Source organism: Schistocerca gregaria, chromosome 1 (assembly GCF_023897955.1).
Source record: "Schistocerca gregaria isolate iqSchGreg1 chromosome 1, iqSchGreg1.2, whole genome shotgun sequence".
Lineage (NCBI taxonomy): Eukaryota > Metazoa > Arthropoda > Insecta > Orthoptera > Acrididae > Schistocerca > Schistocerca gregaria.
Genome location: NC_064920.1, coordinates 371,436,387 through 371,463,073, shown reverse-complemented (window position 1 = coordinate 371,463,073; position 26,687 = coordinate 371,436,387).

Here is a 26,687-nt window from a genome sequence, read left to right as displayed (position 1 = left end):
GGTGCATCAAACCAGTATTCAGAGTGAAGGCTACGACAACAGAACGTATCAATGACACGTACTCCGTGTGTGGTCCTGGGGTGTGCAGTTTAGATTTTCCACTAGCAATTAACATCAGGCGTCTATTCAGCGAGTTGACTCTCTTGGCAGAAATGTTGCGTATTAAGATCTGCATAACCACTTTCTTTTAGTTCATTTTACGGCCGCTAAGAGAATGCAGGTACAGACGCGGTAACTGGTTTTCCAGAGAAGCCAGCAAAAATGATCGTAAACAGCTTTTTGCTTTACAGCTGTCTTTTTAATCACTTTGCTGAACAACAGTTACACAGGACGGAAAACAGATAGTGCAAGTTAAAACACATAAAAACAAAATGTCGTATATCTGCCGGGTAGTCATATTTCTAACCAAAAACTTCCGTCCTAGTGACTTGAAACATGAAATAGAATTGGAGTCAGTAAAAAACAAAGGCAGGCTTACAATGAAGGAATAACTCCCATCAGCAATAAATTAGTGGCCGTGGAGAATAGGTAGTAACCAAATTGCCTCTACATAAGTGTGTAAGGCAACTATGAACTGTTGCAACAATTTTTAAAAATCTGAAAGTAAATCTAAATAAATGAGACAAGGTACTAGTGTCAGCTTAAAAGTTATTCTTTAGAGAACAGTTACTGCCTAAATCAGATACAGACATTTCTCCATAGTTTAGGGAGCAATAAGCATGCTTTACCGCTTTATATTGAATTCTCAATTACAATTAAATCTGTTCTGACAGCCCTTGAGAAAGAAGAGATTGATTCAGCACGTGTTAGCACACTGAGTCATATGTACTGTACGCCACTGCTACAGCTTGTAAACGATGCAGCTGCCATCCGACTGCATCGAAGTTGTGAGAAATTCAGAATTCAAAAACGAGCCAGTCAAGCAGATTTTACATCACCAAAACTATTCTCAGCTGTACTAGGGGAAGTTCAGTGAACCTTAAGCTGGGAAAAAGAAGAATGAATATATACGTCTTAGTGGAACATATCTGAGCCACCTTCCCCTGAAGATGATGGATACGCAATCCATTGAAACGTTGCGACTAGAAGACGACGCCACTCGGCTGATAACCCGTAAAGATTTCATAGCTGAAATACGACGAGAAAGCCTGCAATCGCAAGATTTTACAAATTATCAAACAAATCATACAGGCAGTTGATGAATGTTTGTATTTGTCGCAGCTGAAAGCAATGAGCGTTTTGGGAGAGTAAGATACCTAAATTAATGCTTACAATCAGTGTTAATGACAATTTTTTGAGACAGTCAAGCATGGATTTTGAATGCGATAACAGTTTCAGATTTGAGGATTGTTCAGCGAAAAACGGAGAGATTCATGTTGGGAATCAATGGATTCGAGGATATAACTAAATACCAAGAGTATGGCCAGATGTAAGGTGGGTAGATTACGCTAGGAGGCATGCAAGAGCTACGTGGATGCGTGTAGCTGAGTACTGTAATGCATGAAATAGTCTGGAGCACGCCTTTATCCAGCAACGTATGGCAGATGGATGGGCCGGCCGCGGTGGTCTCGCGGTTCTAGGCGCGCAGTCCGGAACCGTGCGTCTGCTACGGTCACAGGTTCGAATCCTGCCTCGGGCATGGATATGTGTGATGTCCTTAGGTTAGTTAGGTTTAAGTAGTTCTAAGTTCTAGGAGACTAATGACCACAGCAGTTGAGTCCCATAGTGCTCAGAGCCATTTGAAACATTATTTTTTTTTTTTTTTTTATTTTTTTTTTTTTTTTTTTTTTTTGCAGATGGCTGATATGATGATGGTCATGATGATGCTGATCGTGATCGGGATTATGACAACGGTGATGATGCTACAAAACTATCCTTGGAAATGTTGATGTCAGTCATATTCAGTTACAACATTCAGTTACTCCTCGTGCACTATAAAATCATCTCCTGAGCTGAAAATTACTCTACTAGGAACATGTCCTCCGTACGGTAAGGGTACAGGTACAAGCTATTAAAACAGTAGGAGAGGAACCATGAAACGATTCGTTCCAGCTGTTACAAGAACAAGATGTTGTATTCCAGCAAGGAGATATTTGGATACAGCACCACTGTGTCAATCCACTCATGCGGCGCATGATCCGAAGAATAATGATTTTTGATGATGCATTATGTAATTCTGTCTGGCGAACACTGATCCGAAACAATGGCACGGAGCGTCATGTATGCTTCTAGGAAGCGTGAAAGTATCGTTATACCGTTCTCACACCTTACAAGCAATGCTTTCAACTGTTAGATTGGTTCCTGCCGATGCCGTTAACCTCAAGGAAACGTTAACACTGTATAACTAATTGTAAGAAATTTCACGGAGGGAAATAAATACTATTTATTCACAGTTTTTAATTTTTTATTCATTTACCTGCATCTATTGACTTCCAATTCATTTTCTGCAGATATCGAAGTGACAGGACTCCAGCTTCATGCGCAAAATGATAGAATCTTGCGACTTCGAAACAAAAATAATTTAAATTGGAAATAGTGCTCAGAGCCATTTGAACCATTTATCTCTTCTTATCTAAACTATTTATCATTCATGTTTCAATTCCATACGTGGCTTTAGTCAAGACAAATACATTCAGAAAATATGTACTAACACTTAAATTCATATTCGATGTTAACAAATTTCTCTTCTTCAGTAACGCTCTCCTTGTCATTACCAGTCTACATTTTACATCGTCTTTGCTTTGGCCCTCATCATTTATTCTTCTGACCAAATAGCAAAATTCATCTGCTGCTTTAAGTGTCTAGTTTCCTAATCTAATTCCGTCGCCATCAACTGATTTAATTCATTACATCATCCTTGTTTTGCTTTTGCTGATATTCGCCTCATGTCCCCTTTTTAATACACTGTCCATTCCGTTCAACTGCTCTTCCAGGACCTTGCAGTTTCTGACATAAGTACAATGTCACCGGTAAACCTCAAAGTTTTTATTTCTTTCGGGGACAGCCCAAAATCCTGTCTCAGCCTCTTCTCAACCACTGCTTCCATTTCATGCCCCTCGACTCCCTTTTCCGTACAAGTTTAAACAGCCTTTCGCTCTCTTTATTTTACCCCTGTTACCTGCAGAATTTCAAAGAAAGTAATCCAGCCATCACTGTCAAATCCTTTTCGAAGTCTCAAAGTGCTATAAACGTAGGTTGGCCTGTTCTCCTAAGATAAGTGGTAAGGTCAGCATTGCCTTACATGTTCCTTCATATCTCCGGAATGCAAACTGATCCTTGCTTTTCCAATCTTCTGTAAATGGAACTAGTGTTAGAAAAGGCCGTCGAGTAATATATCACAAAGTAACCGGTGGATATAGGGGTCGGGCTGTATGTTTCACCCTGGCATACATGCACTTCACTATATGTAGCACTATCTTCGTTATCATTTTACAATATGATTATATCAGCCACTCCAACAGTTGTTCTTTTCAGGCATAGGAAGAGAAATACTTTCAACTCACAGTAATCAACCCTGTACAATACACTCCTGGAAATTGAAATAAGAACACCGTGAATTCATTGTCCCAGGAAGGGGAACTTTATTGACACATTCCTGGGGTCCGATACATCACATGATCACACTGACAGAACCACAGGCACATAGACACAGGCAACAGAGCATGCACAATGTCGGCACTAGTACAGTGTATATCCACCTTTCGCAGCAATGCAGGCTGCTATTCTCCCATGGAGACGATCGTAGAGATGCTGGATGTAGTCCTGTGGAACGGCTTGCCATGCCATTTCCACCTGGCGCCTCAGTTGGACCAGCGTTCGTGCTGGACGTGCAGACCGCGTGAGACGACGCTTCATCCAGTCCCAAACATGCTCACTGGGGGACAGATCCGGAGATCTTGCTGGCCAGGGTAGTTGACTTACACCTTCTAGAGCACGTTGGGTGGCACGGGTACATGCGGACGTGCATTGTCCTGTTGGAACAGCAAGTTCCCTTGCCGGTCTAGGAATGGTAGAACGATGGGTTCGATGACGGTTTGGATGTACCGTGCACTATTCAGTGTCCCCTCGACGATCACCAGAGGTGTACGGCCAGTGTAGGAGATCGCTCCCCACACCATGATGCCGGGTGTTGGCCCTAAGTGCCTCGGTCGTATGCAGTCCTGATTGTGGCGCTCACCTGCACGGCGCTCAACACGCATACGACCATCATTGGCACCAAGGCAGAAGCGACTCTCATCGCTGAAGACGACACGTCTCCATTCGTCCCTCCATTCACGCCTGTCGCGACACCACTGGAGGCGGGCTGCACGATGTTGGGGCGTGAGCGGAAGACGGCCTAACGGTGTGCGGGACCGTAGCCCAGCTTCATGGAGACGGTTGCGAATGGTCCTTGCAGATACCCCAGGAGCAACAGTGTTCCCACTTTGCTGGGAAGTGGCGGTGCGGTCCCCTACGGCACTGCGTAGGATCCTACGGTCTTGGCGTGCATCCGTGCGTCGCTGCGGTCCGGTCCCAGGTCGACGGGCACGTGCACCTTCCGCCGACCACTGGCGACAACATCGATGTACTGTGGAGACCTCACGCCCCACGTGTTGAGCAATTCGGCGGTACGTCCACCCGGCCTCCCGCATGCCCACTATACGCCCTCGCTCAAAGTCCGTCAACTGCACATACGGTTCACGTCCACGCTGTCGCGGCATGCTACCGGTTTAAAGACTGCGATGGAGCTCTGTATGCCACGGCAAACTGGCTGACACTGACGGTGGCGGTGCACAAATGCTGCGCAGCTAGCGCCATTCGACGGCCAACACCGCGGTTCCTGGTGTGTCCGCTGTGCCGTGCGTGTGATCATTGCTTGTACAGCCCTCTCGCAGTGTCCGGAGCAAGTATGGTGGGTCTGACACACCGGTGTCAATGTGTTCTTTTTTCCATTTCCAGGAGTGTAGATACAACAACTATGAATTACGGTCCCTAAGCTCTAAAGGAGCTAATTTATTTTATTAATCCTGAAACTTACTTTGAATTTTGATTCAGTCTTATAAATAAAGTTTATATTAAAAATTGAAGATGTAAGCTAGCAGTATTGTTTCTGATGTCACGCTTAGGCAACCACATTTAAAACTGACATCGCAATTTTAATAAAAGTTGCATGTATGCAGACTGAAGCGACGAATACAAATTTGTACGAAGGCCGGAATTCTAGACCAGGTTTTCTGCTCACTAGGCAGATGCCCTAACCACAGTGGTTTTGCACAGCTGCTCGAAATACACTAGCTCGCATCCCTTCTCAATCCGAATTCCCATCCACACCTCAATCCACTTGGTATTACCGCTACATCGGGGTTTGAATCCCAGCCTTGGTACAAATTTTCATTCATCACTTCATCCTGCATAAATACATTATAGATGTTTGAGACTGGGAAAGTTCTCTGGAACCATATAGTTTCATTTGATGAAAACAAGTTATTAAATTCAATAAATGGTAGATGAACGTAAAAGGACTATGATTAATCTGTAGATTTAATAAAATTCGAAGTATGTTGAAAAATGAATTTATAATGTTCGAAATATGTTTTGTTCATCACTTGTACTAAGATGACTGTCACTGCAGAACAGTTCTATCAAATAATATAAAAGTTTTGCCTTGCCGATATTCTGTCGCCTCAGTAAGTGGTGGCACACAATGTCATGCAGGTTCTTCACGTCTCTGACTACGCAAATTAAAGTAGACCACTATGACGCTGTCCAGACCCATTGTTCGGACGACAGCCATGGCTCAAAGAACTTCTCATTATCGTTAAGTCTGGATATTCTTGCATCCGCGACCAAAGTATTTCAAAGACGACCTATTAGCGGGCAAATAAAGGCACGCCACTGTAGAAGTAATTCGACGCACAATTAACAGCCAAAGTAATTTTACATTTTCGGTCGTCAACAATACTGACACCCTAGCCAACGTCACGCTACTTAATCTTCTCGCTATTTTTGTGCACGCCACCATGAAGCCACCCACACAGTCGCCCAGTCAGGTTCCTTGTGTTACGTGGCTAACTGTTTAAAATTGGTTCAAATGGTTCAAATGGCTCTGAGCACTATGGGAGTTAACAGCTGTGGTCATCAGTCCCCTAGAACTCAGAACTACTTAAACCTAACTAACCTAAGGACATCACACACATCCATGCCCGAGGCAGGATTCGGACCTGCGACCGTAGCAGTCACGCGGTTCCGGACTGAGCGCCTTAACCGCGAGACCACCGCGGCCGGCTTAAAATTGGTCTTTCTGGACATAGTCATTTACAATATTATAAACAATGTTTTACCTCATTCTTTTCTCGTAGTAATACATATTTTAAAAACAAACATTCATTTTATATGTAACAAAGACATCATCATTTTCAAATTATACATATTAACACTAATCTACCAATAGTTGCATAGAAAATTTTTAAAAAACTGTTATTCAGAGAGTCAGTACAGTTGTTCTGTTATACTCACATCAAAAGCATTAAGTACAGTGACTCCAGACATCATCGTAAAGTCATGATACGAGTTTGACTAGATATTTGTCTTGCGTCCATCAGAGGGCACATTGAACATTTTCGAAAGGTAACTGAAGACTTTGATTCTAAACATAATAAAAAAAAAGTACCCCAAGGGTGTGTGTACATGAAGGGAAAAGCTATACCTTGGTTCTTTTGAAAATAAAAACCATGTAGCCCTATGTAAACTTAAAATCGACTTCAATTTTCCATCTCCATTGATGTACAAGTAATATAATCTTGTGAAATGTAATGAATCTTTTTGAAATACCCTGCAGTCGATGTGGCTGGCAGGAGATACATCTTAGACGTCATCTTATCTAGAAATTTAAGAAATGCTTAAAACGGTCGTTCGCTGCCGATACATTATGAAAATAGTGTTCGAATCCACCGCCGTACCGTCCTGAATGAGATTTCGTGTGTCATTACTTCATCTCGAACGACCTACGTATGTCAAGAGATCAAACTCGGCTTCTTCTTTCAACCCGCTTCATCTCTGGTTCTGAGTGCATCTGGCTGTGAAGAGCGGACGAGACTTACGTTCCGAAATAAAATGTACTTCATGCGGAATGTTCCCTTTTGTAATGACCAGTTATCGTATCTCATAATGCGAAGACACCGCAGAATAGATGCGGAGGAGACGAGAGGAATTCGTAAGAACGCACCGGCCGGCGCGATGGCTCCCGAACGGAAGTCCGGCTAGCGGCACACAGCTGCGTCCAGCTGGCGGCGAATACTGATGCGGTGCTCGTCTGTCGTGTGCGTTCAGGCAGAAGTAGCAGTGAATACGATTTCAGTATGCCAGGGGACTATACTGGGAGCTAGCAGTTAACGTAAGTATTACAAAGAAGCAATATGTAAACAGGCAGAATACGGTGCTGCGTTCGGCTACGCCTATATACTGTAAGACAACAAGTGTCTGGCACAGTGTCAGGTTATCAAGACTAAAGTGCGTTTGAGAGTGGTGTTATAGTCGGCGCACGAGCGATGGGACACAGAATATCCGAGTAGCAATCAAGTGGGGGATTTTTCCCTTACGACCATTTCACGAGTGTACTGTGAATATCAGGAATCCGGTGAAACATCAAATCTCCGACATCGCTTTTGCTGCAAGGACGGGACCAATGACGACATAAAAGAATCGTTCAACGTGACAGAAGCGCAGCCCTTTCGCAAATTGCTGCAAATTTCAATGCTGGGCCATCAACAAGGGTCAGTGTGAGAGTCGTTCGACGAAACATCATCAATATGAGCTTTCGGAGCCGAAGGTCTACTCGTGTACCCTTGATGAATGCACGACACAAAGCTTTACGCCTCGCCTGGACCTGCTAACACCGAGATTGCCCTGCCGATTAGTGGAACCATGTTGCTTGGTCGGACGAGTCTCGTTTCAAAGTGTATGGAGCGGATCGACGTGTACAGGTATGAATCCATGGATCGTGCATGTCAGTAGGGGACCGTTCAAGCAGCTGGAGGCTCTGTGGCGGCGTGGGGCGTGTGCAGTTTGAGTGATATGGGACCCCCTGATACGTCTAGATACGACTCTGACAGGTCACACGTACGTAAGCGTCCTGTCTGATCAACTGCGTCCATTCATGTGCGTTGTGCATTCCGACGGATGTGGGAAATTCCAGCAGGACAATGCGCCACACGCTTAGAACTGCTACGGAGTGGCTGAGTTTAAACACTTCCACTGGCCACCTAACTCGGCAGAGACGAACGTTATTGAGCATATCTGGGATGTCTTGCAATGTGCAGTTTAGAAGAGATCTCCACCCCCTCCTATTCTTACGGATTTATGGACAGCTCTGCAGGATTCATGGTGTCAATTCCCTCGAGCACTGCTTCAGACATTAGTCGTGTTGCGGCACTTCTGCGTGCTACACGATATTAAGCAGATGTGCCAGTTTCTTTGGCTCTTCGTGTTTTACGTGCCCATTCGATAGAGCGCCCCCAAATAGGTCTAGCCTGATATTTGATTTATCGATATGTATTAGCAGTGACAGTGAAACACTAATAGAAGCAATAATCCAACAGCGAGACATTGGAGCTACATGCTTGGCAGCAGCAATTAGCGCTGGCGAGGGCTGTGCTGTCGCTGTTGGAGTACTGGTTATTCTTCGTGTCTGACTGTCCCTGATGATACATATCGATAAAACGAATATCGCACTAGGTTAATCTAGGAGCGATCCACCAAATGCTCATAGGAAACCGCGGTTTAGATGTCATTTTGCTTGTAAAAATGGTTCAAATGGCTATGAGCGCTACGGGACTTAACATCAGAGGTCGTCAGTCACCTACAACTTAGATCTACTTAAACCTAACTAACCTAAGGACATCATACACATCCATGCCCCAGGCAGGATTCGAACCTGCGATCGTAGCGATCGCGCACATACAGACTGAAGCGCGTAGAACCGCTCGACCATTCCAACTGGCCATTTTGTTTGTAACGGAAAACAAACGGACGCTTCCAGTCGTCACTGGGCGCCTCATGAAAGACGTGATTAGCAGTATTTGTTCGGACTAATTCCAGCTAGACAAGGCAGAAACTACACGACACTGCAAATAGCTGCTGAAACACCAGAGGAAATGTGCCTGACGACTTTTAGGATAGACACCAAATTCCAGTCTTTGCCGATGACATTCTATTTCTGTAAGAGACTTGGAAGAGCAGTTGAATCGAATCGATAGCACCTCGAAAAAGGTTATAAGACGTACATCTACAAAATAAAACAATGATAGTGGAAAGCAGTCGAATGATATCAAGTGATGCTGAAGGATTCATATTAGAAAATGTAACACTGAACTAGATATTTTGTCCTCCCGCCGGAGATTCGAGTCCTCCCTCGGGCATGACCTCAGCACTTTGGTCTCTTAGGAATTCACGCACATTTGAGCATTTTTTAAATCATATATTTTGCTATTTGGGTAGCAAATTAACTGACAACGGCAAACAGACCGGATATAAAAAGCAATCTTGCAATAGCAAGAAACCTTTTCTGAGAAAGATAAATATGTTAATATCAAACAAAAATTTAAGCTTTAGGATTATTGTTCTGAAGATATTCGTCTGTATTTCATCCTGCTACAGAAGAGAAAAGTAATTGATGTACAGTACAGGAAAGAAGAGAACAGAAGCTTTCGTAATGTGGTGCTACAGAGTAATGTTGAAGACTATATGGTTAGATCAACAACAAAAATGATGAATGATGGGGTATTAAACTGAAGCGAGGAGAAAAGAGCTTCATTGTACAACTTGCTAAAAGAAGGGATACGTTGAGCGGGAGAAGAGGGGAGGAAGGGGGGAGCGGTTCGAACTTGTAGACAGATGGAGACAAGATCCAAATAGATGCAGTTTGCTGCACGCAGAGATGAAGACTCTTGCACAACATAGACTCGCACAGAGAACAACATCAAATCGGACATCGGACTGAAGACAAAACAAGCATAAATAGCCAAAGCAATATCTTCTTTTTCGTCTTTCACCAGGCATTTTACTTTAAGGCCCGTTGCGAGACCATTTCAGCAACTTTGTGGTCTTGCCACGTTCGGCCAGCATTTCTCTTTCTCCTGGGGAATAATGGAGCAATCACTAAGTTAATCTTTCATTGAACATCTTCGTTACACCCTTCTACAATTTGTACTGTAATTGATAACTTTTTTAAAGTTCCATATGTTTGGATGCTGCAGCGCGTCCCCGTTTTGCAGTGTCTCTCTTCTTGTAAACTTAGCCTGTTTCTGTTGATTTTTTTTTTTTTTTTTGCTATTTTTCTTACTGACTGCTCGGCGTTGCTCGAGTTTTTATTAATGTGTGTAAAATAAAAGTACAGCATACAATCTTACGAACAGCCCTCACAGCTAAGGAGTGGCCTCTTGTCAAGACTGCTCAATTGGTAAGAGCATTGTCGGCAAAATGCAAAGTTCTGGATTCGAGTCATAGTAAATCACGCAGGAAGTTACAGACGATGAAAAATTGTCTGAAAAGTGAAGACTTCAGCACGGAATGCTTACATTGTATCATGTCCTGTCTTGGGTAGATCCTGATTGCCATATTAGCTTGTTATAAGTTCACTGCACCAATCTGGTAGTCATCCAATACATCTCATAGGAACCACACCATCTTCTTGATGCACTCCAGATCAAGTTAGCCTCGTTCTATTAGTCAAACTGATTCGCCATGCTGAGGACCAAACGTGGTTCCTCTATGGGAAAGTCGTAATCGGTGCCCATTCAGCCATGAAGGAGAAATATAGTTTGCTTCAAAAAGAATATACGTATTTCCAAGTACACTCTATGACAAAAAAAGAAAATAAAAGAAACCTACGCATCACAAAGGAATATTCTATTGCGACGGAAATTGATAGCTGTGGTATGTATGAACAGACTAACACATGATTACAATTTCAGAAGAAATGGACAATTCATTCAACAAAAAGAGCTTCACAAATTGAGCAAGTCAATAATGCGTTGGTTGAACTTTGACCCTTATCCAAGCATTTATTCACCTTGGCATTGACTGACAGAGTTTTTGGATGTCCTCCTGAGTGATATCGTGCCATCTTGTACGAAGTTGGCGCGTTATCTTGTTAAAATCCCGAGCTGGTCGGAGGGAGTTGCCCATAATGCTCCAAACGGTCTCAATTGGGGAAAGACCCGGACCTTGCTGGTCAGTCTGGCACGAGCTATATTTTCTGTGTGTTGCTTTCCTACATTTCCCGTCGTTTTCTGTGCCAAAAAATGTTCTTATCAGACTGATATATGATATTTCCTACATCACAGGTTGTTCTGGAAGTCAGGCTCCCGTTAGAGGTAGCTCTTGCCGACCTGGTGCTCCAGTCGGGCTGCCTTATGCGATTACAAGGCGGTATGCCACACACCGCGAGATGGCAATGGCATGGTTTTCATAGTGCCAGAGGACTTTAATTCATCATAGTTCAGCCAATTTGGAGGAAATATTTGTAAATTATACAGGGAATCCCATGAGAAGTGGTCAGTATTCAGGCATATGACGCAAGCAATACATGGGCTCAAAAACGCATACCTTAAGATAGGGGTGGTCTAGGACTCGGCTTATGTGCCATAGTACTCAGCTTGATTGCACACTTCCCAAACCACCACGCCATAGTGTCTGAGTGGGAGGCAGGATTTGAACCTGCGACCGTAGCGGACGCGCGGTTGCAGACTAAAAGCGCCTATAACAGCTCGGCCACATCGGCCGGCGCATGTGTACACTCTACGTGTATTTGTTACGGAAACTGGTTATTACGTCTCGAGTGAAACGCGCTTCATCGATGATGAATATTTCGTTTACAAAATCATGCTGCACACTTCCTAACAAAAACCACTTCGACAATTCTTGTCGCGGAGAGAATCCTGCTCTTCCAATCCTTGTACGAATTGAATATGGTAAGGCTGCAGACGCTCCTCTTTCAAAGAGGGATGAACGACAGTCTGCGTGCACCCACTTGGCGGACGATGCTTCTAGCGGTCTGAGTAGGGTCTTCGTGGATGCGGTCCAGAACTTTTCCTCAGCTTCCAGGATACGTTCTTCGCGTTGTGGGCCTCTTCCTTCGGAGTGGGTTAGTAAAGAGCCAGTATCTCTCAATGTATGCAAATTAAAGACGTACTCGTAAGCTGTATTCTGTCGTGATTTACTTAATAATAAAACCAACACCTATCCGAGCCGCGCGGGATTAGCCGAGCGGTCTTGGGTGCTGCAGTCATGAACTGTTCGGCTGGTCCCGGCGCAGGTTAGAGTCCTCCTTCGGGCATGGGTGTCGGTGTTTGTCCTTAGGATAATTTAGGTTCAGTAGTGTGAAAGCTTAGGGACTGATGACCTTAGCAGACAATTCCCATAAGATTTCACTCACATTTGAACCTATCCGTACAGACAACACATTTCAGATACAGAATTAAAGATAATGATAACTACTGTTCTTTGTTACTAAGGAATCGGAAAATGATCGAGTAAAAATAAAGAATTATGATGATACAAACCTTTGTTGAACAGCGACAAATCTCGATCGTGGAGGAAGTCTTCGTTATGGGAAGCGTTCCCGATAAATTCGTGCAATTGCTCTCGCAACATCTTTTGCCTCGCCGTAAATTAAATAGATTTTGCATAGTTCTGTAAGAGTAAATCCCCTTCCATCCAAAAGTTTAACGGAGTGCTATAACGTCTGCACAGGTAACTCGATGACTGTCGACGATCAGCGTATAACAGTGACTCAACCACGCAAGCTGTTCTGGACTACGTGGTGGCGACTCACGCTCGCGATGTCAGCACGCTCAGCGGTAATGTCCGCTTTCCCAAAACACTCTCCCGAAAGAAACTGCTTATTTTTCCCTGGGACAACCGTAGGAAATCGACAAACATGTTACTAGATGAAACGTCCTGGCAGATTAAAACTGTGTGCCGGACCGAGACTCGAACTCGGGACCTTTGCTTTTCGCGGGCAAGTGCTCTACTGGCAGAGGTGAAGCTGTGAGGACGGGGCGTGAGTCGTGCTTGCGTAGGCTCAAATGGCGCCGACACGGTAGCTCAGCGTATTCGTTGAGAGGGCTAGCTACCCTCTGTAATAAAAAACTGAGTGAACGGATCAACAAAGAACCTGAACGCGTGTCATCGGACGTCCGCCCGTAACAAATTCAACGAACAATATAGAACAAAATGAGTTGTTGTTGTTGTTGTGGGCTTCAGTCCTGACACTGGATTGATGCAGTTCTCCATGCTACTCTATCCTGTGCTAGCTTCTTCATCTCCCAGTACCTACTGCAGCCTACATCCTTCAATATCTGTTTAGTGTATTCATCTCTTGGTCTCACTCTACGATTTTTACCCTCCACGCTGCCCTCCAGTACTAAATTGGGGATCCCTTGATGCCTCAGAACATATCCTACTAACCGATCCTTTCTTCTAGGGCCACAAACTCCTCTTCTAACCAATTCTATTCAATACCTCCTCATTAGTTATGTGATCTACCCATCTAATCTTCAGCATTCTTCTGTAGCACCACATTTCGAAAGCTTCTATTCTCTTCTTGTCCAAACTATTTATCGTCCATGATTCACTTCCATACATGGCTACACTCCATACAAATACTTTCAGAAATGACTTCCTGACACTTAAATCTATACTCGATGTTAACAAATTTCTCTTCTTCAGAAACGCTTTCCTTGCCATTGCCAGTCTACATTTTATATCCTCTCTACTTCGACCATCATCAGTTATTTTGCTCCTCAAATGGCAAAACTCCTTTACTACTTTAAGTGTCTCACTTCCTAATCTAATTCCCTCAGCATCACCCGACTTAATTCGACTACATTCCATTATCCTCATTTTCCTTTTGTTGATGATCATCTTATACCCTCCTTTCAAGACACTGTCCATTCCGTTCAACTGCTCTTCCAAGTCCTTTGCTGTTTCTGACAGAATTACAATGTCATCAGCGAAACTCAAATGAGATTGACAAAAAAAATGGTAGACAACTTGCCCGCGAAAGGCAAAGGTCCCGCGTTCGAGTCTCGGTCCGGCACACAGTTTTAATCGACCATGAAGTATCAAATCAGCGAACACTCCGCTTCAGAGTGAAAATCTCATTATGTTACTAGATGTTGTAAATCTGTTACTAGTGTTCTTGTACCATTCACACGGTGTATATGAGACATTCGCCAGGGCGTAAAGGCACATTGGATGTCTACCGGCCGCCGTGTCGTCCTCTGCCTTGCGACGTTATGCGGATGCAGTGTGGAGGACCGTGTGGTCGGCACACTGCTTTGCCAGTCGGTTTGCAGACCATGGAACCCTTACTTCTCTGTCAAGCGGCTCCTCAATCGGCCTCACGAAGCTGGGTGCACCCCGTACCAGACCTGTCATCAAGTAAAACTCCTTGGCACTACCGAGAATGGAACCCAGGGGCCTCTGAACGACATCCATTTACGCTGACCACTCGGCAACAGAGACCGACATACAGCAGACACAAATTTAAAAGAATGCCTATGCTACACAGGTCTTCTGAAAGAAGTAAACATAGTTGCTATAGATTCTATCCGATTACCCCAGAAAAGTGAGAAAATATATAAAATGTTCAAATGTGTGTGAATTCCTATGGGACCAAACCGCTGAGGTCATCGGTCCCTAGACGTACACACCACTTAAACTAACTTATGCTAAGAACAACACACACACACATACCCTAGGGAAGACTCGAACCTCCGGCGGGAGGGGCCACGCGATCCGTGACATGGCGCCTTAAACCGCTTGGCGAGAAAATATACACTCAAGAGCGCAATCACACAAGGAGATTTCCCATTACCAAGACTATTCACAACAGCCCTTGCGAAGTTTTCAGATCCCCCAGATGCAAAAAGAAGAAGTAGTACGTTGTAATGGAAAATATCTGAACCGTATACGTTTTTCTCCTGATGACATGGTAGTGTTTGCCGCTAGTGTAGATAAATTTTCGTAACAGTCACAGTCGCCTTATCCTCAGAGAATGAGCGTAGTGGAGCAAACGCAGGGATCCTGCATCGCCGTTCTAGGCAGAGCCCTTGCAGAGGTGATTCGCCGTTACCTTCCTCCGACCCGTGTAGTGTAACTGGCTATGGTGAGTGCGTGTACAGTATAGTGCTGTATTTGTTTTGTTATGAATGGAAGGAAGGGTGGGGTGAACCCCCCCCCCCCCCTCCAATAGCAACAGGGAGGCCGCCTAACTTAACCACCCCATCCGACGGCTGGACCACCATCAATAGTGTTACACTTCCACTTAGTGACACACTGCGGAGTGGTTTGGAATTTAACCCAGGATAATAGTGATCCGGAGGTTCGCGCTATCATTTCCCTTCCCCTTTCAGCTAAATACTGACAGTGAAATTTTTCTACCACCAGGATTCGAACACCATCACCTCCGAGTTGCCGGCCGTGTTGGTCTAGCGGTTCTAGGCGCTCAGTCCGGAACCGCGCGACTGCTACGGTCGCAGGTTCGAGTTCTGCCTCGGGCATGGATGTGTGTGATGTCCTTAGGTTAGTTAGGTTTAAGTAGTTCTAGGTTCTAGGGGACTGATGACCACAGATGTTAAGTCCCATAGTGCTCAGAGCCATTTAAACCATTTTTGAACCTCCGAGTCGAGCGACATCGCACACGTACGCGTTGACGACCTCGGCTACGGAGATAGGTTTTCATAACGGTCGAAGAGGTTACCACAGCGAATTTACACGTAGGTCTGAAAGTTATTTAAAACAAGATTAAAACAAGATTACGATTACTGCAGCCGGGCGGAGTGGCCGCGCGGTTTGAGGCACCATGTCACGGACTGCGAGGCCCCTCCCGCCGAAGGTTCGAGTCTTCCCTTGGGCATTGGTGTATGTGTTGTTATAAGCATAAGTTAGTTTAAGTAGTGTGTAAGACTAGGGACCGGTGACCTCAGCCGATTAGTCCCTTAGGAATTCACACACATTTTAATTTTTTTTTGAACGATTACTATAATCATTTAGAGCCTAAGTTCAACACATCGAAAAGAAAATTGTAAAAACTGACAATGACCTCATACACATAGTGAATTAGTTTCTGTGGCAGGTGAAGGGAATAACTGGATGGGCAGCGAAAGAACTAAATAGAAGGAAATAATTAAACAGGACACTGCTATTGTTAAGTTAAATCGAATTCTCAGAATTAAGCGTCAGGTGTGCGTTGAACGGAAACTTTACAGTCGTAGTGCATTACGATTTGATTTACAGCCAGCTGGCAGTCGAGATAGGCAGGGTGCTAAATGCTAGGGGAGATAGGAAACCAAACGCGTGAATCAAGGTTCAGACTGGAGTGGAAGACGTCCTCTGTACTTAAGGAGAAAGGCGGAAGATGTAGCCCACAGGGGTGAGCAAAAGATTCTTTCGAATGGGCTCGAGATTTCCCGATACACAGCGCGGTCCAATACGGTGCCGAGCGCTGCTCGACCAACCAAGTGACATTTGACTCGCGCAGCGCGAGTGAAAGGGATACACAATGCACTACAAACTAACCACAACTACAAGATAAATCCTACCACTGTACAAACTCCCGTCGTATTTGAAAAAAATGAGCAATAAGAGTTCTCGTACAATATGTGCGGAAATAATTAAGGACTGCAGAAAGTTACACGTGTCTCACGCCAAAAACCATGTTGCAACACGAGTGGTACATAGTCAGAAGAATGCACCTGCTTCGGGTTGCTCGCAGACACGGTTCTGCTGCGATGAGCGTAACAGGGTCGTCACAGTGTGCGACTGAAGTAGCCTGGCAACTGGAAACGCTCTCCACGTTGCAGTACGCTGGACAGTACAATTATTGTGCGAATAATGTCTAAATTTGGACACAGATTCAACGTGAAGTTCTGGAGGCGTATTGACCAAATATAGTGTCACGCCCACAGGAGGTGAACGATTGGTAGAATGTTCCGACTCTTGTTTACATAAATTTGGTTCAAATAGTTCAAATGGCTCTGAGCACTATGGGACTTAACTTCTGAGGTCATCAGTCCCCTAGAACGTAGAACTACTTGAACCTAACTAACATAAGGACATCACACACATCCATGCCCGAGGCAGGATTCCAATCTGCGACCGTAGCGGTCGCGCGGTTCCAGACTGAAGCACCTAGAACCGCTCGGCCACACAAGCCGGCAAATGAGCTGGAAATGAGCATTTAAACCCCTGTTCGCATACCAGAAAAAGGGGGAAAAGTTATCAGCTTTTAATCAGCTCGACAACAAGATGTTGACATTCACATAGAACAAAGAAGAAGGTGGCTAGCAATCAAAATAAATCATATTAAACTGACTGTAATTGCGATTACGAGAATAAATTACAGTGTCAAGACCTGTTGTCGATATAGTATCAGTAGATGTCACTAGATCACGACAGAAGCTAAAGCTCGAGACTTGGAGCCGTCCGCGGCGGCGGTGCGGTTCTGGCGCTGCAGTCCAGAACCGCGAGGCTGCTACGGTCGCATGTTCCTGCCTCAGGCATGGGTGTGATGTCCTTAGGTTAGTTAGGTTTAAGTAGTTCTAAGTTATAGGGGAATTATGACCTAAGATGTTGAGTCCCATAGTGCTCAGAGCCATTTAAGAGACTTGGACTGAATCAAGATTGTGATCTTTTTAGCGTTCCGTACCTCAATCGGTTAAAACGGACCGTTACAGGATCATTTTGTTGTCCGTCTGCATGTCAATCTGTCCGTCTATCCGATTATTAAAAATCCTTTTCCGCAGGTGTGGGTATCAGGTTGAAATCTATGACACATGCTAAGGTCTACCGTCCCCTGGCGGTGTAATGAATGTAAGCTTCTAAGTCAATGCAGTCAAAAGATACGGCCATTTAGGTCACATACTTTGATACTCGCAAACTCATTCATCAGAACCTATAGTAGACTTCATGTTTGCCTTGAATCACGCCATTTGGCAGAACAAGTAAAAGTATTAATTTGTAAATGTATCGGACGAAACAAAAATTTTTGTCAGTTGTTGTTCGGTTGTCAGTCCGCCGACCCCTATTACTCAGGAACCGGCAAGACGTATCACGCTGAAACGTAAGTCGCTTACTAACCTGTATGGTCTATTGGTGGTGTAAAAAGGTTAAGCTTCTGTGTTAATGCAATCGAAAGATATAGCCATTTACATAAAAAAATTTGATATTCCCAAACTCACTTATTAAACGTATTGACCTAGAATTATGAAATTTGGCAAGAAGCTACGTTTAACAGTACAAGTAAAAGAAACATTCTAAAATTAATAATACTCAATTATATCTCACAAGAAAAACATTTTCATTTGTTACCCGACTCGAAACTTAAAATTAAAACATTCTCGAAATTCTTGGAATTCCTTTGACTGATATCTTATCAGTTTCAGTGTCAATAACAGGAGAAATTCGACAATATTCTCGATTCCCGGAGTGGATGAACTGTCTACATACAATAAGTTTGTAGGAATCGTCAGACCCCCAATCCTGCTCGCACCTGGCCATTTTTTCACTAAGTGCTGGTTTTACATATGGTGGCCGTTTTTCCTAGGTGTGCATTCTAGAAAATGTCCCGATCCGTGTTCCAAAGCTATTTTTATTACACTACTGGCCATTAAAATTGCTACATCAAGAAAAAATGCTGATGATAAACGGGTATTTATTGGACAAATATATTATACTACAACTGAGATGTGATAACATTTACACGCAATTTGGGTGCATCGATCCTGAGAAATCAGTACCCAGAACAACCACCTTTGGCCGTAATAACGGCCTTCATACGCCTGGGCATTGTGTCAAACAGAGCTTGGATGGCGTGTACAGCTACAGATGCAGCTTCAACACGATACCAAAGTTCAGCAAGAGTAGTGACTGGCGTATTGTGACGAGCCACTTGCTCGGCCACCATTGACCAGACGTTTTCAATTGGTGAGAGATCTGGAGAATGCTGACCAGGGTAGCAGTCGAACATTTTCTGTATCCAGAAAGGTCCGTACAGGACCTGCAACATGCGGTCGTGCATTGTCCTGCTGGAATGTAGGGTTTCGCAGGGATCGAATGAAGGGTAGAGCCACGGGTCGTAACACATTTGAAATGTAACGTCCACTGTTCAAAGTGCTGTAAGTGCGAACAAGAGGTGACCGAGAGGTGTAACCAATGGCACCCCATACCATCACGCCGGATGATACGCCAGTATGGCGATGACGAATACACGCTTCCAATGTGCGTTCACCGCGATGTCGCCAAACACGGATGCGACCATCATGATACTGTAAACAGATCCTCGATTCATCCGAAAAAATGACGTTTTGACATTCGTGCACCCAGGTTCGTCGTTGCGTACACCATCGCAGGCGTTCCTGTCTGTATTGCAGCGTCAAGGGTAACCGCTGACATTGTCTCCGAATTGATAGTCCATACTGCTGCAAACGTCGTCGAACTGTTCGTGCAGATGGTTGCTGTTTTGCAAACGCCTTCCTCTGTTGACTGGGGATCGAGACGTGGCTGCACGATCGGTTACAGCCATGCGGACAATATGCCTATCATCTCGACTGCTAGTCATACGAGGTCATTGAGGTCCAGCACGGCATTCCGTATTACCCTCCTGAACCCACCGATTCCATGTTCTGCTAACAGTCATTGGATCTCGACCAACGCGAGTAGCAATGTCGCGATACGATAAACCGCAATCGCATAGGCTACAATCCGACCTTCATCAAAGTCGGAAACGTGATGGTACGCATTTCTCCTTCTTACACGAGGCATCACAACAACGTTTCACCAGGCAACGCCAGTCAACTGCTGTTTGTGTATGCGAAACTGGTTGGAAACTTTCCTCATGTCAGCGCGTTGTAGGCGTCGCCACCGGAGCCAACCTCGTGTGAATGCACTGAAAAGCTAATGATTTGCATATCACAGCATCTTCTTCCTGTCGGTTAAATTTCGCGCCTGTAGAACGTTAGCTTCGTAGTGTAGCAATTTTAATGGCCAGTAGTGTATTAAAATCCATACATCAATAGCACTTAGGCACGTCACGGACGTAGTATCAATAGAACTCGCTAGATCACGAGGCGATCAAAAGCTATAGTTGTTTTTGTTGTGGACTCCTCCAATCCGAAAACTGGTTTGATGCAGCTCTTCATCTTAATGTATCCTGCGCAAGCCTCTGCAACTCCGAATAATTACTGCATCCTGCGTCTTTTAGATCCTACTTACTATACTCATCTCTTGTTCCCCTTCTAAAAATTTTACTCCTTTTCCCCCTACTTCCCTCCAGTGCTAAATTTGTGATCCCCTGATGTCTCAGATTGTGTCCTAAGAATCGAATCCTTCTTTCCGCCAAGTTGTGACACAAATTTCTTTTCTACCCAGTCCTTTTCAGTGCCTCCTCATTGATTTCTTCTACCTCTTCGTACATTTTTTCAGTCTCTTCATCGTCTGCGGAGCTAGTAGAGCCCGATATTTCTCGAGCTGCGACGTAAACTGCTCGATCCGTTAGAGTTGTGTTCAAATAGCAGCCAGACGAATGGATTGTCGACGATCCAAGGAAGTTCCGAATTGGGCCCCTAGAGATAAGAAGCGATCTTAAAGACCACTTAATGGAAGGTATATAGATGTTGTTAGAAAACATGAATACAAGCGACGGAAGACGTTAACGCATAGATAAAGCTTCAGGACGTATTTACCCAGCAGTGAATTTTGATTGGCTAGTGATAAGAATGACGATGATGATGATGATGATGACTAACATTGTGAACCCTTCCGTAAGACCCGACACACGTAGTCGGTTGCTACAGCACTGAGGGGCAGCAGAAACATTTACCATCGAATGAACTATGAGACGTTCGGGAGTTTGTTTGATCCTTCAGAAATATATTTCATACTGTGCAGGGAATTCGAAGCAACTCCGTTTGCTGCCACCGTGTCTGTTTTGCAGAACACTCTGACTTGCTTCTTTGCCGGATGCTGTTGCGAGATGCATCTCGCAGCGATGCCCTATGCACGGTCCTCGGTTTATTACCGCGTGCTTTCCAGATCGCGGCGGTTACGGTACATCTGTTTCTTGTAACGTAACGAGTTCATCTGCTGAAGGTGCGCTGCAGTAGCAACAGGTTCCCCTCCGTGACTCAACGGAATCGCGCTTCTGCTTGAAACTGTAAACCGGCAGCCACGCCGACGCCCTACATTTATTTATAGGCGGAGTCCGAGCTGCAAGAGCCTTTCACGTTAAAACAATGGGAGAAACACAACTAGCTGATAAAGGTAGGAACTCACCGCTGGGCCGTGAAATTCCTCTCCCGCCCTTTTCCACACCTAAACGGACAGTAAACACAGCACTTAACGTCGTGACTTCAATGCACGGATCATCAAGAAGCCGAATACGCGACATCTTGAAAGCAGTAGACGAAAATGAAGAGCGAGGTTTCATGGTATCAGATTTTCGAATGCCGCTGGACGCAGCACCACACTGTCGACCAATAACGAAGAAGTTATGAGTGCATTCTGAAACAGGACTGGCTACATGATTTTTTCACCTTTAGAACTTAATACCGCAGCGATTCTGTGTGGTTTCGACAAGTCCTTGACAGGTTTCCGGCAACATACGGCACCAGATATCTACGCGCAAGCTTACGAATTCCACTTCCTGCTATGCTGTCGGCCACTGGTGCTTCCATCGCCCTTTAACAGCTTTCCATAGGTGCCCAGGCGAACAGCCGAACAGCTTCGCCGTTTCCGAGATGCTGGTTCCCAGACGCCGTCTCATAACAGACTGTCCATTGTCCAAGTCGCTTGTGTCAGTGAATTTCCGCATTTGCTCCCCGACATTGTGGCTAGAATGATGCCCCATTTGTCTCCACTCAGCGTATATGCTTAACGGGTCATGTAACCTCAATGCCGTTAGGTGGAATTCAGTCTTGCGATGGACAGGATCTCTAATTTCTTTGCGTCTTAGTTTATTTGTAATCCAAAACAAATGGGAACACGTTATATGTGTATGCTGCCATTTTTATACATATGGTACCACTTTCCAGCTAACTATCTTCCTCTTCATTTTCTTTTACACCACTGTGTTTCCTTTCCGTAGCAGTAGCGTAGTGTGCTTTTTATTCAGATGAACATTTGGTAAAGGCAGAAAAAGCCGAAACTAGTTATTATTGTTTTCAGAGTGTTGGTCAGATTGGATCAGTATAATACTAAAACTGTTCTCTGTCAATGTTATTGTATACAGGAAAGTAGTAAACCTGAATGTTTGCAATGAAATTCAGAACGACATCCGCCACACTTACTCGTGGTGTTCCGCGTGTCAACTCTTGTTACATGTAGGTGAAATGAAATGATCCTATGGCATTGTTGGCCCCATGCGGGGAAGTTCGGCTGCAGTATTGCGAGTCCTTTATTTTAGTTGAGGCCACTTCGGCGACTTGCGAGTCAATGATGATGAAATGATGATGAATGACACTCAACACCCAGTCATCACGAGGTAGAGAAAATCCTTGGCCCCGCCAGGAATCGAACCCGGGACCCCGTGCGCGGGAACGCTACCGCAGGACCACGGGCTGCGCACTACATGTAGGTAAATACTAGCTAACGTGGGTACACAAGAAAAAGAGCCCGAGGTATCAGATTGCTGCGTTAATGGTAAACTCTTGGAGCGTGTTACGTTGTATAAATGCCTCAGGTAACACTATGATCCGATATGATATGAAGTTAGTAGTGGGGAAACCAAGGCGACACTTCTACGTCTACATCTGCGTGATTACTCTGCTATTCACAATAAAGTGCCTGGCAAAGGGTTCAGTGAACCATCTTCATGCTGTCTCACTACCGTTCCCCTCTCGAACGACACGTGGGAAAAGCGAGCACTTAAATTTTTCTGTGCGAGCCCTGGTTTCTCTTATTTCATCGTGATGATCATTTCTCCCTTTGTAGGTGAGTGCCAACAGAATGTTTTCGCAGTCGGGGGAGAAAACTGGTGATTGAAATTTCATGAGAAGATCCCGTCGCAACAAAAACCAGCCTTTGTTTTAATGATTGCCACTCCAGTTCACGTATCATGTGTGTGACACTATTTCCCTTATTTCGCGGTAATACAAAACGAGCTACCCTTCTTTGTACTTTTTCGATGTCATCCATCAGTCCCACCTGATGCGGATCCCACACCGCACAGCAGTACTCCAGAATAGGACGGACAAGTGTGGTGTAAGCAGTCTCTTTAGCAGACCTGTTGCACCTTCTAAGTGTTGTGCCAACGAATCACAGTCTTTGTGTTGCTCTACTCACAATGTTATCTATGTGATCGTTCCAATTTAGGTTATTTTGCAAGTCGTCTTGACTTCGTGCGAGATTAGTGGGAAACTGCAGTGTTTCTGTAAAAAAAAAAAATAATAATAATAAAAAGTCGCACACAAGTCTCTTGCGCGAAGTATTCCACACTATTTAGTGTGCGCATTGCATCGGTCTAATGGAAATCATCGAAGAAGCTTAGAGTTGTGATTATGTGATGGGAACTTAAAAAGGAATCACTTGAAGGAAGGCTACATTATACTCAAGAAATTCTGTTAGGTAAACTTCAAAAGCGATATTCCAGTTTATACAGAGTTTTATAGAGTGCTATAGTTCTACTGCCTCTATTGTTTACCTCGAATTAGGGCCGTAAGAATGAGGTAGAGCCAGTGCTCCAAATAGCGGCTGATACCGAAGAACCACCGAGTGAACAAGATCACTACTAACGCCGTTTCTTGGCCGGCCGCTCTGGCCGAGCGGTTCTACGCGCTTCAGTCTGGAACCGCGTGTCCGCTACGGTCGCAGGTTCCAATCTTGCCTCGGGCATGGATGTGTGTGAGGTCCTTCGGTTAGTTAGGTTTAAGTAGTTCTAAGTTCTAGGGGACTGATAGTGCTCGGAGCCATTTGAACCATTTGGACGCCGTAACTTAAAAATATTTCGATAATCGGATGGTTATTACACTATTTGTAATGAACAAACTGAATGAAGAGGACACGGAAATTCACAAAACTGGTGGAGATGCGTGTTTTTGACAACAATTGCCACAACAAATGAGTATATTGAGGCAAAGACGGCCAGTGATCCCTTCAGTGTGCACCAGGCTCGAACTCCTACGGGAAATGCGGTGAGTATCGAGAATGACGGGCAGGGTCGCTACATTAGTGGTGTGAATAAGTCGAGAATTTTGGTCTGACGGATGGTGCGGTGCAGCTACTCAGTAGCTCAGTGTCAGAGCATCCGCCTAGAAAGCAGGAGATCCGGTTTTGAATCCCAGTCCGGCACAAACTTGCAACTTTCTCCATTGGTTTAAAGCAGTGCCCACTCGCAGCCAGTGTCTCTAATTTCTTTGTGTCTTAATTTATTTGTAATCCGAAACGAATGGAAACACATTATGGGTATATGCTGCTATTTTTTCATATGGTACCATTTTCTAGGTAACCATCCTTCTGCTCATTTACTTTCACACCACTGTGTTTCCATTCCGTAGCAGTAGTGGTGTGTGCCTTCTTATGCAGATAAACATTTGATAGAGGCAGAAAAAGCCGAAACTTCTTATTAAACGGTGAAAAAGTTTAGATATACAACAACGTGAGTGTAAAAATTCTTCATTCATTTATGTTTATCTAGTCTATGTTTGACGTGTAATCATGTGTGGGAGCACTGTCTGGTATGATGTTAACCTTACGCCGTTCACACTACACTTTTATTTGTATTTATTATTTCCATCATAAAACAGACGATCATCACAGTTGGAAATCGATACTAAATTGACGAATCTATGTGATCAAGCACTGTGATTAAAGAGAATTAAAATAAACTATATATGAGTTGCCGAAGGAGAACTGTGGACTACATAAGTAATTCTAAATTCATATCAGGGTGTTTTGTTTGTATATACGGTTTTCATTCTTCATGATAACCTTCAAAGTATTTCTGAAATACAATTCGTAATTATTTTTAAAGTGCTTCCCACACATTTTTGTGAATCACCAGAAACTATGCATGTTCCATTTGAAGAGCTGGTTTTAGCTGTTCCCCCTGCCATTTGTGCAGGAATGCAAACAGTTAGATCTGGAGGGAGCTATGTGACTGAGCCAGCTTATAAAAATAAATCAACTATGAAAATAGCCTCCGTCGTTAGTATTACACGCGACGGGAGTGGCTTTTGTAACCTGAGATTGCTTGAATTAAATTCCCTGTTGTAGCTCGCAAGTACGCGGTTCGCGGTTGAACGTTGTCTCACAGATATGATCTTACTAGAGCAAGGCTCTTCAATTGAAGCTAACAGTCTGAAACAACGAACAACATCTCGGTATACTTTCTCTCATAAAAATCATTCGTATGCAACTTTTGTTTCATTTTTTATTTATTCTCTGAAAAGTAATTCAGCACAAACATTCTGTAAATAACTTTGCAACTCCACTGCTGTTACTTTTCCATCACTCCTATTGACGAATTACCGTCTCTCAACGCCTGATCTTTCGTACCTCGAATAGTTTTATTCACCTCATCTGGGATTACTTCTCATACAGGTACGAGATTCCACTCGCCACAACTACTTTAAACGAGCCTAAAAGAAGTCGTAAGATCTCTGAACTAGAAAGAAAAAATACGAACACATATTAATTAATCATACCTGACGCACCATCCTTTTGCTGATGATAAAGGAATGTTTGCGTCTAGAGTAGATAAAAGTCAGCAACGTCTTCCCAATTCTGTTCAGTACCTCCACATTAGTTACGTGATCTACCGGTCTAATCTTCAGCAATCTTCTGTAGCACTACATTTCAAAAGGTTCTATACTCTCCTTGTCTACAGTGGTTACCGTCCATATTTCACTTCCATACACAGCTACATTCCACACAAATACATTCGGAAAAGATTTCCTGACATTTAAGTCTACATTCGATATTAAAAAAAATTTCTTCTTCAGAAACTCTTTTCTTGCCATTGTCAGTTTGCATTTCATATCCTCCCTATTTCGGCCATCATTACTTAGTTTGCTGTCCAAATAGCAAAACCTGTCAACTACATTAAGTGTCTCGGTTCCTAATCTAATTCCTTCAGCGTCACCTGATTTATTCTTGTTTTGCTTCTTTGCTTGTTGTCTTATATATTCCTTTCAAGACACTGTCCATTCCATTCAAACGCTCTTCCAAGTGTGTTGCTACCTACGACAGAATTACAATGCTGACGGCAAACGTCAAGGTTTTATTTCTTTTTCATGAACTTTAATTCCTATACGAAACTTTTCTTTGGTTTCCTTCACAGGCTGCTCAACGTGCAGACTGATAACATGGGGGATAGGTTACAATCCTTTCTCATTCTCTTCTCAACCACTGCTTCCCTTTCATGCCCCTCGACACTTACAATTGCCGTCTGGTTTCCATACAAGTTGTAAATAGCGCTTTCGCTATCTGTGTTTTACCCCTGCTACCTTCAAAATCGCAAAGAGAGTATTCCAGTCAACGATGTGTAAAGCTTTCTCTAAGTCCACAAATGCTATAAACGTAGGTTTTTCCTTTCCTCTACCTATCTTCTAAAGTACGTCTAGAAATCTGAAAAGTCCATGTGTCCATCAGTTAATACAAAAACTATAATAACAACATCCTCTCACAAATTTGACAATTCAGAATTTATACAA